Source organism: Nycticebus coucang, chromosome 3 (assembly GCF_027406575.1).
Source record: "Nycticebus coucang isolate mNycCou1 chromosome 3, mNycCou1.pri, whole genome shotgun sequence".
NCBI classification, from domain to species: Eukaryota; Metazoa; Chordata; class Mammalia; order Primates; family Lorisidae; genus Nycticebus; species Nycticebus coucang.
Window position 1 is genome coordinate 151,261,276 of NC_069782.1, and position 13,794 is coordinate 151,275,069.

Below are 13,794 nucleotides of genomic sequence, written 5' to 3' on the forward strand. Positions count from 1 at the left end.
AGTGTAGTTATAGGCATGGTTGAATGTGACGCCAGGACCAATCCAGAATGAATCTCAATGAGTTCTTTACCCCACTTCCAAGCCTGGAGCCTTATTCAAAGTGCATAACTATTTAATCTATTTGGAATCAGTGTCCAAAGGATCTAGGATAGAGGCGAGGGTGGGACAGGGAGAGACAATTTCTGATCTGGGATGAGTGTAATAATTTCTGGGAGTTGGAAAAAAAGTCACCCACAAATTCAGTGATTCTTTTACGACTACACTCTTCTAACTACTTGACAATGTGTTGGGAAGTGCAGAGCGAGGATCAGCCTTGAATCTGGTCTCAACCCTCCTGAACCCAACACCCTCCTCTCATCACATTGCAAAACCAAATCCCAATGGAAAACTCAGTTGAAACGAGGGCTGGTTATTACACTGAGCACTTGGATAATCCAGTTACAATGACATCTGACTCTCTTCTCTGCTTTATTCTGCTTTCTGAATTTTGCGAACATACCACCAAGTACCAGATGATTTGCCATGCTGAGGGCCCACGTTCTGTTCTGGCCCCAATTCCTGGCACGGTAGTGGACGCTCTATAACTAAATCGAATCAGTCAGTGGAGAAACAATCAGCAAGCATATCACAGCCTTGAGAGACCCTCTTAGAATAAGAACGACAGAATTGTGAGGTTGTTTTCCCCTGAGCTGCTGCAACTCTAAGGATATTTGAGAAACTCAGCAGATCTTAAAGACACTATTTCCAAGTATCAGTTATCAGTGGGGCCATTTTCTCATCAACTTTCTGATGCCTCCCTTCATCTTTGCCCCAGTTCCTGCCCTTTTGTTCCTGCCCACGCCCTCACTGAACGTTACCCTAGTCTGTGGGGGGTGCTCCTGAGCTTCCAGAAACACATGGATTAGTGATATGATATGGCCAAGAGGCCATTCTGGGCTTTCATGCTGACTGCACAAGAGGCTTACACACTACGGGGCCAGTGAGACTGGGAACAGACACCCAGGGACCCTGCTGCGGTCCATGGAGGTCACTTTGATACTAGAAGGGATTTGGGAAACTTGCAGACCATCGAAACACAGTTGATATCAGAGTAATTCACGTGAAAAGTGAGGGCAAAGGGCAAGTTGTTGACCACTGGAGAATGCAATTGTTTCCTGGTGTAGAATTTATCTCATCAATACAATCCAGTGTAAGCTGTATAAAGAATCTCTGCAAGGGTGGTACCTGTGGCTCAAGGAGTAGGACACCAGCCCCAAGTACCGGGGGTGGCGGGTTCAGGCCCAGCCCCGGCCAAAAACTGCAAAAACAAACAAACAAAGAATCTCTGAAAATCCCATTACGATCACCCTTCAATCCACTTAGCTGTGTGTGCTGCTCCTCCCCTGGCCCCACACTGACCACAGTCCCCTTCTCCCCACAGCCCCCAGGTCCCATCCACCTCACTCAGCCCGGCCTTTGCTTCCAGCGCTAGCACCGTGGTCAGGTGGCAATTCCCAGTGTCAGTCCCAGGCACGTCTGGTCAGATGGTTGGCTGCACCACACCACTTGGGTGCGAGGGCCACCCCAGGCACACACACTCACACTCCCATACTCATACTCACAAAGACGCACTCATTCACACACACACATCCACACACACTCCCACACTCATACTCATGAAGATGCACACTCATCCACACTCACACATCCACACTACACTCCCACGCTCATACTCACGAAGATGCACACTCGTTCACACTCTCACACATCCACACTACACTCCCACACTCATACTCACGAAGATGCACACTCGTTCACACTCTCACACATCCACACTACACTCCCACACTCATACTCATGAAGATGCACACTCGTCCACACTCACACATCCACACTACACTCCCACTCTCATACTCATGAAGATGCACTAGTTCACACTCATACACATCCACACACACTCCCACACTCATACTCACGAAGACGCACACTCGTTCACACTCTCACACATCCACACTACACTCTCACACTCGACACTGGTACACACTCTCACACACATTTATTCTCAGTCTCTCACCCTTACCGCCCATGACCCTCTTGTTGCATCCTCAGTTGCGTCCTCAGCTCTGTCCTCAGTGTTCCCCCTTCCCTGAGCTGTCAATGATCTGGCTTCATTCGAATCTTCCTGCAATCCTAGCTCCTTATCTTATACTTTAAACATTCCTCCAAAGGCTCCAAAACAGACCAAAACCCTCCTTTGGACGTCCGGTCCTACTCTCCACTTGGCACTTCTATAGGCCACCGGGCACAGAGGAGGAAGAAGGGTTGCAGCTGCCTTGGTGCTGGGTTTGCCTTGCTCCTCACTCTGTAGTGAGAAAACTTCCACTCTCCCTGTCAAAGACCCGGGGGTGAGTTTACACTTACCTGCCACCGCCCCTCCCGGAAGCTCCTTTCTTCACAACCAGACTTCTTGCCCAGCCAGGCATGACGACTGAGCTCATTCCTTGCCTCTTGGCCTTGAGCCCTCGGGCTTCTCCCCCCTACTTTCTGAAGCTTCTCCTTTCTAGGGAGAATGTAAAGGGACCCTAACCCAGTGGTCTGGGCAGCTGCTCCCCACCAGGCCACACTGAAGGCAGTTCCTGGACCCCGACCCCCAGTCCTCCTTGGCCCTGTGCACAGCCATCATCTTCCTCTCGCTCCTCAGCCATGGCTTTGCTGGCCCATCCTCCTCCCTCCTCCCCTGAAGTCTCTGGCCCTCTCTGCACCTTCCCCTCAAGGATCCAAGCTGCATTCTGACCTCAGCAATCATGTCAATCCTGACCTTCAGTTCACCTTCCAAATCACAGCCCCACTGTTGATGACACAATGTCAGGCTTGCCTTTCCTGGTCCTGTCACTAGCGTTTGAGTCCTCTGCTGAGGCCCTTTCCCGCCACCTGTCCTCCACCAATCCCCTCACGGCTGCCTGCAAATGCCTTTCACATCCTCCCCCACTTCCCCCACCATTGTCACCACCTGGCTCCAGGCTCTGTCCTTTTCTAACAACTCTTAAGAAATCCCCACTTCTAGTCTTTCCAACCCTTGGATCTAGCCTGCACATCATGTTTGATTTGATCTTTCTAATATTCCTCCATGCCCAAACCTGATTTCATTACTCCTTTCTTCAAAAACTTCCAGAAACCTGTTGCCAATACAATTTAGTCCAAGTCCCATGGCCTGGTTTTGGAAGCCCTTCACAACCTGTCCTACCTCCTTCCAATTCATCTCCATACTCCACTTGTTACCCTCTCTATTTCTCACCCATTCCATAGCCTCAGCACATGTATCTGAGTAACATGACATTGAACGTCGTCAGGGACGAGGTGGCCCTTTCCCCTTTTTTCCTGCCCCTACCCCCATGCACATTCTCTCTGGAACCCCAGGTGTGGCAATGAGTGAAGGGCAAATGAGGCCCATTTTATGGGATGAGCGGCCTTGCTTGGCAACGTCACCCTCCTGGAAGCTTGCAGCATGACCAGCCATTCCCTGGCCTCTCAGCCATGTCAAGGAGCCACTCAGGTCTGTGGTGGTGGCACTGCTGGGATCGTGGTGTTTCCCATTTGCAGAGAGTGTAGCAAACAGCACCTTGTATTAAGTAGCAGCACCCACAGGTTAGAGTAACGTGTGCTACAGCATCTTGAAAACTTTGTCCACTTAGATCTGAAATCACCACTGAGTAAGGGCAAGTTAGGGGTGGATTGTGCCATCCACAGGCACAGAGACATGTGTGTGGCTTGGGGAGACCAGTAAAGCAGGTGCTCTGCTAACGGTTGGTGTGAGCAACTCCACTGCAGCCTGGTGCTGCTGTCAGCATCCCACAGCAGAGACAGAGAACATAGGCTTCCACTTTCAGGGAAGGACCGTCTCATGTGCAGATCTGTGGAGAGTTCCCTGTGACCCTGTCATGGCCTCCATGCTCAACAGCTCAGCACGGGCTGCACAGAGTCCAACTCCCAAATGTGGCTTTGTGCTGTCTTCTCTGTCCCCACTGCCTCTTTCTTAGTTTAACTCCTTGAGATTTTCTGCCCAGACTGTCCCAGCAGCCTCCTGGCTTCCCCATCCTCAGCCTGTCCATCCTGCAGACCTCCATGTTCCATGAGCGTCATCCTCTATACTATAGCCTAAGCCCCTGAGAAGCTGACTCCGTCCATTATGCACCAGGCTTTGTGATGTGCCCCTGCTCACCTCTCTAACCCCACTGTCCTGAGTAACTCCCTGGCCAGCCACCTGCAATCCAGCCTCCCTTCACTGCAGGTGACTTCCTGAATGTGTTTTGTGGCTTTACACCCCACTGCCTCTGCATAAGGGATAACTTCTGCAGCAACACTGTTCTTCTGTTCTTCTGGCTCTGTGTTTAAGGCTCAGCCCTTCCTCTTCCTTCTACACACCCTGACTGTGCTGTCTATCACAGTGATTATCGGTTTCATAGAGAGTGTCTATGCCCCCCACTAGGCTGGAAATACCCTATAAACAGAAAAGGCATTTTATTTATCTTTGGATCCTACCCCTACCAAAGCTGGCAATAGTAAGGGCTCAGTAATATTCATTGGATTCAACAGCATCTCTCAGCTGCAAAGCAGGAGTTCCAAAAGAGGAGCAGAGGACGAGCTGGGATGGGGCAGGAGAAACAATCCTTCAGTGGAGACAGTCCTCAAACGGCCTGTGGTGAGGTTGCATTTGTTGAATTAATGGAATATTTACCTGTTAATGGAGGTAAATGGACATTAGAATGAGCCTGTGAAAATTTGCACACATGTGAAATGGTGGGATCATGTGGATCATGTGGATGGGGCTCCGACAGCAGGGCCCATGGCTGCACTTCAACAAACCATGCACCTTATCTCTTACTCTGGGACAAGTGCTCTCTGACCCCCCCACTCCAGTGCAGTTTGAAAAGTTCTGATTCCCAGCCAGATTAAATATCAAAAGCACCCTAATAGCTGAATTACTAACCTCTTCTTTCTTTCCTTCATATGCCCAAGTGATTTGTGCTCTTGGCCAATGACATACCAAGATAACCTAACCTCTTTGGGTCTCAGTTTCCCCATGAATAAAATAGGGAGAGTGAGAGGACCCAACTCAGGGGGCTTCTGTGAGAATTTGGTGAAATAATCATGAGCAGTACTCAGCCTGTGGTCAGCTCACCCCCAATAATGATGACAGCTCCATCCACCCACTTGCTCAGGGCAAATCCTACAGTCATTCTTGACACAGTGCTTCTTCTCACATCCTGCATCCTATCCACCAGGAAACACTGGCTGTACCAGAATCCAGCCACTTCTTACCATCCCACTTTGCCCCACCCAAGACTGTGCCCCACCATCTCGAGCAAGGATACCTATAGTAGCCAAGACTGGTCTCCTGGCTTCCTCCTTGTCTTTCCCAGCTGATTCTTAACACGGCCAGCAAGGTGACCCTTTTAAAACCCAAGTCAAATCATCTCTCTTTCCCACCTGAAACCCTTCAAAAGCTTCCTCCTCTCACTCAGAGTGAATGTCAAGGACAGAGAGATCCTCCAAGGTCTGCTATCTGGTTCTGTCCTCATCCCTTTATATTCTTTCTCTTGCTCCCTTATTCAAACTACCGAAATCAATGGAGTTTGGGGAGTTCTGATTCCCACCTGATTAAATACTAAAAGCACTTTTAATGGCAGAATTGCCAATCTCTTCTTTCCTCCAGGCCTTCTATTGCCCCTAGAATGTGTCTGGAAGTCTTCCTCTGGGCTGTTTCCTCTGCCAGGAACAGTCTTCCCCAGATAGCAACAAATCTAACTGCTTCATCCCTGTAAGTTTTGCTCAAATCACACTATCTGATAAGGTCTACCCTGACCACTCCTTAAGAACTCCCTTGTTACCTACCCACTTTTATTTTCTTAGCACTTATTGCTTCTGAAAATACTATAAAATTCATCTATTTATTTCCTGTTTTATTCATAAACCACCTCTCTTCTAGAATGTGAGCCCCACAAGGGCAGAGGTCTTTATCTGTTTTGTCTATTGATAAACACCAAGAGCCTAGAGTAGGCCCTGGCACATAGTAGGTACCTGATGACACTAGAGTAGTTGAAGAAACAAATGGTAAGTGTCCAATTAATGTTAGTGTTTCTTCTTTTTTGGAAGCGCAAGGTTGAGAAATTATGGATTGAAGCATCTAATACATGTGCGCACACTTGGTCTGACAATTAAATTTGTGAACTTGTCCTAGAAAAGTGCTCATTGCTGAATATCACTATACTCCCCTTGGGAAGCTATGCACTGATGCCAGTGTCTAATTCACCCTTCAAAGCAATTTCAGAACTCATCTTCTGGAATGACCATCAGAGCTATCATCATATGACACAGAAAAACACGCAACAATAATGAACACTACTTAGCAAGACACCACTACACATCATCATGAACGTAGCTGTGAGACAACGATATACCAATGTTATGAAACCTTCCTGAGTTGTTTGTACAGTGCTGCCAGTGTAAGTGCACAGTAGCACATTTATAAATTTAATTTGTCTGACTTCATATGATGACAGCTCTGATGGTCATTCAGAAAAAGAGTTCCAAAATTGCTTTGAAAGGTGAACTAGGCACTGGTGTCAGTGCAGAGCTTCCCAATGGGAGTACTTCAAAGGTGACCTTAATGATACTCAGCAATGAGGAGTTATGCAGCGCTTTCTCTAGAGTAAGTTCGCAAACTTGATTGTTAGCCCCCACACATGTACCAATTTAAAAAACTATTTTCTTTTACTCAGTCCTCACTGGAGGAGAGCTAGGTGCCAGTCTTTCAAATGTATAATTGCCCCAAATCCTGCAGTCAATTCTACTTTCACTCTTTTCTATTCCGTGTATTCCATTGGTAAACAAATCACGGATGTTGGTAGGCCCAGTAGTCACCTATGGAGCTTGCCGTAAACATGGACCAAACCCCAGAAGATCAGTAGACCTGGGGTAAGGCCTAGGAATCTATAGTCTAAGCAGTTTCTCAGTTAAATCCCAATAAAGGCAATTGAGAGCCTGACCTTGACAAATATGGTCTTATATTTTATTTTCCCCACTTATACCTGGAGCTATCACCGCCCAAGCCCATGACACCTTTTGGCTCAATCATTCCAGTTACCTGCATACCATTTTTTCCCCTCCCTCCCTTTGCCTCTGACTCACCTCTATCTGTCCCTGACTGGGCTTCCATGTCTCTCCTCTGAGAAAGAACCCCAACTGCCACTCCCACTGCCCCCTAAAAGCCAACTTTTCTTAGCATTCAAAATCCTAAAAAAAAAGTCTCTCCCATATGTCCATCCTACTCTCCCTCCAGCACAGAACCAGAGTTCCAGTGCAGGTGGTTCCCTCACTGGCCCAAGATGGGAGGGCTCATCCCTGTTTACCCACTTCCTCTAAGTGTAGCCAGCCCATTCTTCAAACCCACCTGATATCCCACACCATTAATTCATTTCCCAGGCATTAAGTGAGTGTCTAGTACGTTCTAGGCACTGTGCTAAGAGGACAGTCCATTCTGTCCAGGACCCTTCAATATGGTTGGGAGACCCCAAGGCAGTGGGTATTTAAAGAGTCTTTGAGACACTGTCGTATGCCACTGGCCCCCCAAAGGCTTGGCACAGCGTAGGTGCTTCATGACATTTGTTAAACTCAAATGAACTGAACATAAAGATTTTGGGAGATCAAGTTTTCAGGAGGGAGAATTAGGAAACACTGCATAAAGTTTTCTGATTTGGGGTTGGTCTTGCCTGAATAATAAGGATATCATGTTGATAGGAGATGTTATGAAATTCCAGGGAATTTTAGTAACCCAAGAGAAGACAGAAGTGGACAGTATGAGGCTTCATTTTGAGGGATGGAAAATAAAATTCATCCATCGGACTACTTTGGAAGATTTTACTTCCTTGTGATTAGACGCACTTAATCAGAAAGAGTTGAGAACCAGGTTTAAAAAGGACTGCTGTGCTTATGCTGAATGTAGCCAAATATCTCCTCTCTTACCAAAGATACCACTAAAAGAAAAATCCAAAAGTGTCAAATTAATTTAAATTAATATTAATTAAATAATCCCCAAAAGAAAATACATGTGTATATATAATAAAAACAAAAACATAAAAATAAGTTTAAAAATACACAAAAAAGGCAAAAAGACAAACTCAGGAGAAATTTGAACCCATCAAATAAAAAGTATGGTTGAATGAATGTATAAACTGTAACTTACTCAAAGAAAATGCTTCACGATTAACTATACAGATGGCGGAAAATTCATAATAAAATATACTGGCTGACAAAACACTGGAATAACTGGGACAAACACCTTGATTTGAAAGGAGAATTATAAGACCAAGTGCATCCCAAAGTAAAAGCTTAAGGAAAAATGGTTCCACAACATGAATTTCTAAACTTTCCACATGACAGGATCCTTGGGATTGTTGAAAATCCAGATCCCCAGGCCACACTCTGCTGACCCTGTGAGCTAGCGGATTCAGAATGGGACCATGATGCTGTTATCTGGTCCCAGCTGTGTTCAGGATCTCAGTTCTGTTCTAACAAGACTGCTGCATCTCAGTTTGCTACAGGAGGGATGTCAGGGGATCCAGAGGAAGGCTGTGGAAGGGACACCCTGAGAGATACACCATCCAAGGGGCACCTGGGCAACAGCAAGAAGGTGAGTCACAGCTGGACAGTCTCCTTGGCCTAGAGGAGGAGGGGCCGAGGATAGGTGGGACCTGCAGGGCAAGGATGTGAGGGCTCCTGTGGAAGGACAGCCCTCACACAGAAGGGTAAGCCACTCATCTCTGGAAATAAAGATACCCCAGTCTTATTTCTGCTTCACAAGATGGAGATGGCCTCAGATCTTTGTTCTTATACATTAAAGACTGACTTAAGAGTCTTTATCTTAGGTGCTCGTAAATGTTGGAGTATATGATAATTCCCAAGATCTTGTCAAACAGGCAAAATTCTGGGCTCCACTCCCAGACATGGGGTTCACTCCAGGAACCTACAAATTTGTCCTCCCAGAGATGACTAGGCTGAGGGCTACACCGAGAGAGAGAGGCACTGCCCTGTGGCCATTGGGAGGTGGAAAGATCAGGAGATTGACCCACCGAGGGCTCTCCCTGGGTAGCACACTTTGGGAATTTGTGTCTATCTCTTAATCTTGCTAATTACTGGTTCATAAAATGGTCATAATAAAATCTGCGGGCTCCCAGTGCTCCCTCTGTGCCAAGCACAGTTACCTGTGTTTGCTTCCTGAATCTCCTCTGAGATGGCTACTACTATCTCTGGCGGGATGAGGGAAATGAGCACTTCAGTGACCCCAGGAACCACATGGCTAGTGAGGGGCAGAGCTGAGAAGCAGCGCCAAAGGCCAGCTGTGACCACTATACTCTGGCACTTTGGCACCCGGCAGCCTTGCCTACCTGAAACTATCAGGGACAGCCTATGGGGCAATCCCCAGCAAAGTGCTCAGAAAGCTGAAATGCATGTGCCCGGTGACAGGAGGTGGGGGCAGCATTGGGAATAACGCACAGAGTGTGCATTTGCTGTGGACTTGTCTTCCGCTGAAACTTTTGACTCAGCACTGACAATAACATAACACAGCAGAAATCATCTGAGATTCCAGGACAGATTTCCTAAGCTAAAATATCAAGGAACCCAGAGCTCAAGAGTTCCTTTCTTAGGTTCTTGGGGGAGCGGAAGAATCCAGAGCGAAGTGCTTCTGAAAAAAAGCCCAGAGTCTCATCATAGGGCAGATCTAACCGGGCCCTATGGACAGCTGCCTTGGGGAAGCCACTACCATTGTGGAATCCCATCTCTTCCCTGGTAAACTGAGGACAATAATACCCTACAAAGTAGCTGTGAGCCTTAAAAAGGTGCCAGTTGTAAAGGGCTATGCCAGGAACACAGATGTTGCTCAGTAAACAGCCATTGTCATGAAGATGGGGAAGATGGTGGGGAAGATGACTCCATTCACTAACATTAGGTGGTGGTCGGGGTCTGCCTTTCTCCCAAAGATTGGCTTATTGTGCAACTCATGGAAGGTTCTGGAAGGTGTTCTGGCCGAGTCGAGGTGTATTTTGAAGGCGCGTGGGGCACTGTGTGTGATGACTTCTGGGATGAGAAGGCAGCGCAGGTGGTGTGCTGGCAGCTGGGATGCGGGACGGCCATCTCTGCCCCCGGAGAGGCCTACTTTGGCCAGGGCTCTGGCTCCATTCTTCTGGACAATGTGCAGTGCTCGGGTTCCGAGGCCAATCTGGGGCTGTGCTCCCACGCCGGCTGGTTCACCCACAACTGTGAGCACGGGGAAGACGCTGGTGTCATCTGCTCGGGTAAAGTTCTTTCCATCTTTTCTGAGAGTTGGCTTTTCATTTTTTCCAATCAGTCCTGAGTCTCCTTATTTCTTCCTGACACAGAAGGAGGCCTTTGTAACTCATCATTTCATTGGTATAAAACTCCCTGTCCACTTGGGACCTCAGCTATGGGTCCTCTTTTTCAAAACTCTTTAAGAATTTCAAGATAGCGACTGCAGAGAGCATCATGGGAAGGGCAGGGCCCTTCTGATGCTGCAGCCCTGGGGTCTCCAGATGACAGGCTCACCCCAGTGGATTCTCTATGATCCCCTCCCCACAACTTCCAACTCCTTGTGCTTAATGTGGCTTTTTGCACATTATTCAGCCTTTATCTAAGAAAATGAGAACTGTAATAATCATGTGCCTTTCATCAGACACTGTGAGGATGGGCAACCTGCTAGTTGCAATCCAATCTAGGAGTGGGGTGCAGGATTTTGCCTGTCCAATAAGCTTTTGTGCAGGTCACCCCCCACAGCTTGGCAGGCAGTTCTGCCCACGACACCCACTGACACTCATGCTTTCTGAGAAAGTCAGCCCCACCCCCTGACTCTGAGCAGAGTGTCACCAATAAACTGCCTTTGGGTGATGGGGTGAGTGTAGAATCAGGAGGAAGAGAAAGGCCCCTCCTTGCTCCTTAGCTGCCCACCACAGTGGGGTCCAGAGGTCTCTCTCACAATCCCCTGCTCATCCCCTACCAAGTTCAACATGCCAGGAAGTGGGTCTGAGCCTTCACCCTCTGGCCAGGAATTAAGCATACATCAAGTATGAATCAGAGAGGCTTTCAAGAGATCCAACAGTGAACAGAACATCCCTGTTTCCTAGGACTCATGGACACTTGGTGAAGGCAGAGACATGGCCCTGGCTCTATCTTCAGGGCAGGTTAAGGGCGTGGAGAAGAGCTCTGGTTCATTAAAGCACCATTCCCAAGGCCCCTACCAGCATGCAGGGCAGAGGCAGCCCTGGCCCCTCCAACCTCCAGGATTCCTGGGTCCTGCCTGGTTATTGAACCATGTGAGACACTTTCCAAAGCCCTTCCTGTGAGTCCTCAGCCCAAGCATAACTACATGGGATGTACCGTTTCTTCATCTGGGGGCTCCAGGCTCAGTGGATAGAAAGAAGACTCTGTCTCTCTATGTGTCCTGGACCAGGCATCTTTGGGGTGAGGGAGAGGATGAGAATCGTCAAGTTGGCAAATTATTGTAAGTCTTACTTCAGGGGAATCTTAAAATGCATTTCAAGTATGCCTTTGAACGGTTGTTCTCAACAAGAGGTGACTTTGTCCTCCAGGGAACATTTGGCAATGTCTGGAAACATTTCTGATTGTAACACAGGGAAGTGCTATTAGCGTCTGTGGGTGGCGGGACAACCTGCAGCACATAGAACAGCCTCCAACGCAAAGAACTTTCCAGCTCGAAATGTCAACATGCTGAGCTTAAGAAACCCTGCTTTAGAGTCAAGTATGTGCAGTTGAATATTCATTTTAGTAACTACTTACTAATTATAATTAACTGATAATTGGTTAATTAATAATTGCTTCAGTAATGAAAGCAAAATTGTCTATATCTCCTTTCCCAAATATTAGCCTTGGTCTAGGTTTTTTCCCAATTTCTTCTAATCGTCCCATCTTGCTGATTAAAGTTGATTAAATTTGCCACTTGGTGGGGGTGGGTAGTCTAATGTCTTTTCAATAAGACATTTTGACAGATTCCCTGAATCATTATTAGTCTTAGCATGTCCAGGTGTTTATGTGCTCTGTGCAGTATCTCCTGAGAGATAGTCTCAGAACACAAACCCCACCTGGTCATGGAGCCTTTCCAGTTTCTGGGCAGAAAACCACCCCACCACATCTGACAGCAACTCAGTGGGTTTATGATGCCTGCCTTGCAAATAAGGGAATGAGGTCCAGAAACAAGGTTAAGTCAAGGGTAAGTGCCTTGATCAGTGTCTCATCAATATTCCACATTCAGTGGATTGTGTCCACATTCCAGGACAATTCACAGTGTCCTGAATATTCCACATTCAGCTCTCTGAATATCTACACCACCAAGTATCCACACTGTGGAAAAATTGCCTTCTGTCTAGGCAAAATTTGCAAACATTCAGACTTGTTTCTGACGGTCTGCTAGCAGTTTCACCCTTCTCACCTAATTCAGGTCCCCAAACACACACACCCTAAGACCTGGCAAACTCCCCAGATGCAGAGGACCCCTGTGCTGACCTGCCCTAAGACCCACCTTCCCACATCATCAAAGCTCACAACTTCCGCAGTTCCATTTCCTAGAGTACTGTTCCTCCCTGCTAATATTGAAAGAAAGTCGATGAATGTTCATTGGAGCAATGAGTAGTTGACTACATGAATTGAGAGAACAAATGTGACTGGATTGATCAGTTCCAATGTTTCTCAAACAAGTAACCCTAAATCGCTCAGCCCAGGGTTGCCTAAACTAAGCAGAGACTCTCTCTGAAATCCTTTTTTCTTAAAAAATCACTTGCGGTTTTGCTTCCAAGTTATAGTAAAAGTATATTTATTGTGTTACAAAAACAAGGTGTTGAATACTCAACAGCATGAGATAATGTCAGTCCCTTCAAAAGATACCCCTGTTTAGCCTGTGGGACTCTCCTACCCCAATCTCGGGCTGAGAAACAGAAAATCAAATCTAGTTCCAGGTACTGGGCTATTGCTAAGCATAGAGTTTAGACTAAAATGTGAATACTGAAAAATAGTCCAAAGATCTCTCCTTCTAGGATAGAAATGCCCTAAGCGTATTTGGATTAACCATATATAAGACTACTGTGGGGGAACACTGGACCTTTCTAGTAAGTGCAGGGCATTCCAGAATTTTTATCATCTCTTAGAGACTCAAGTTATATTCATCTTTTTTTTTTTCACACAGAATATGAGTATGAAACTCCAGGAGCTTTTGGTAAGAATCACACTTTCCTATGTCTTTAACAGAACATCCACAAAGCCCTTAAGCCAGGGGTCCTCAAACTGCGGCCCGCGGGCCACATGAGGCGGTGTGATTGTATTTGTTCTCGTTTTGTTTTTTTACTTCAAAATAAGATATGTGCAGTGTGCATAGGAATTTGTTCATAGTTTTTTTTTAAACTATAGTCTGGAATAGGAATTTGTTCATAGTTTTTTTTTAAACTATAGTCCCTCCAATGGTCTATGGGATAGTGAATTGGCCCCCTGTTTAAAAAGTTTGAGGACGCCTGCCTTAAGCCCTTGTGGTATTTACCAACACATGACTCTCACGGGAGGTGGGAGAGGGGCTGAAGACGCACTGAATTTAACCAAAAGGACTCAACCAATAAAGGAAAAAAACAAGTGGCTTCCTTGCCTTTAACCATGCAGGAAATATTTTCTCCCCAAACTGTTGCCCGAATGTATTTTAGAAAATTATGGAGTAATGATATACATGTGGTTTAGTAAATTACC